Raw genomic sequence first — 668 nt, forward strand, 5'->3', positions numbered from 1 at the left:
GAGGGCAATCTTGTTCCTGTTTATTAAAAAAGAAAAACTGAAGGGAAATGTATTGTTTGACATATGTTAGCTGTATTGTGCAATTCCTTCAATAAAAAATAAAAAGTAACTTAAAATAACTTTTTAGCGTTTACAAATTGACCAGGACTATTTCTTGGGGATAATCTTCATGCTAACAGGTCTGCAAACAGTATTATTAGTATCAATCAATCTGGTTTTAGATCCAAGCACAGTACCACATCGGCCACTATGCTTGTTGTGAATGAAATTGCAAATGCCTTGGAGGACAGGAAGCACTGTGCTGTCCTGAGACACTGTAGACCATGCAATCCTTTTCACAAACTATAGGATTGGGTTCTGACGCCTGTTCTGATCTTCAAGATAGAACTCAGGCCGTCATGGTTGAAGAGGTCAAGTCCGAACCCTTATACTTGCTTAAAGAGGTACCACAGGGTTCAATACTTGGCCCTCTATTGTTCTCACTGTATATTAATACTACTGGTGATGATATCAGACATTTTAAATTCCATTTATACACAGATGACACAGTGAAGGATTGAATTGCGCCAACAGCTGACCTGGCATTTATGCAGTTTATGCAGATTTTAAAATACTACAGGGGTCACGTTTACAGCCTCAACTTGTTTTAAATGTTAAGAAAACAAGGG

At 37.9% G+C, this 668-nt stretch overlaps 1 long non-coding RNA gene across 1 annotated transcript in view; it reads left to right on the forward strand.

Annotated features, from left to right (window-relative positions):
* Window positions 1-221: 221 nt before the first annotated feature.
* The window catches only part of LOC116691137 (uncharacterized), an 8159-nt gene continuing 7712 nt past the window's right edge, over window positions 222-668 (forward strand). The window contains exon 1 of the long non-coding RNA XR_004332435.1: window positions 222-232. This is a non-coding gene — a long non-coding RNA (uncharacterized LOC116691137). The remainder of the gene's footprint in view (window positions 233-668) is intronic.

Source organism: Etheostoma spectabile, chromosome 6 (assembly GCF_008692095.1).
Source record: "Etheostoma spectabile isolate EspeVRDwgs_2016 chromosome 6, UIUC_Espe_1.0, whole genome shotgun sequence".
NCBI classification, from domain to species: domain Eukaryota; kingdom Metazoa; phylum Chordata; class Actinopteri; order Perciformes; family Percidae; genus Etheostoma; species Etheostoma spectabile.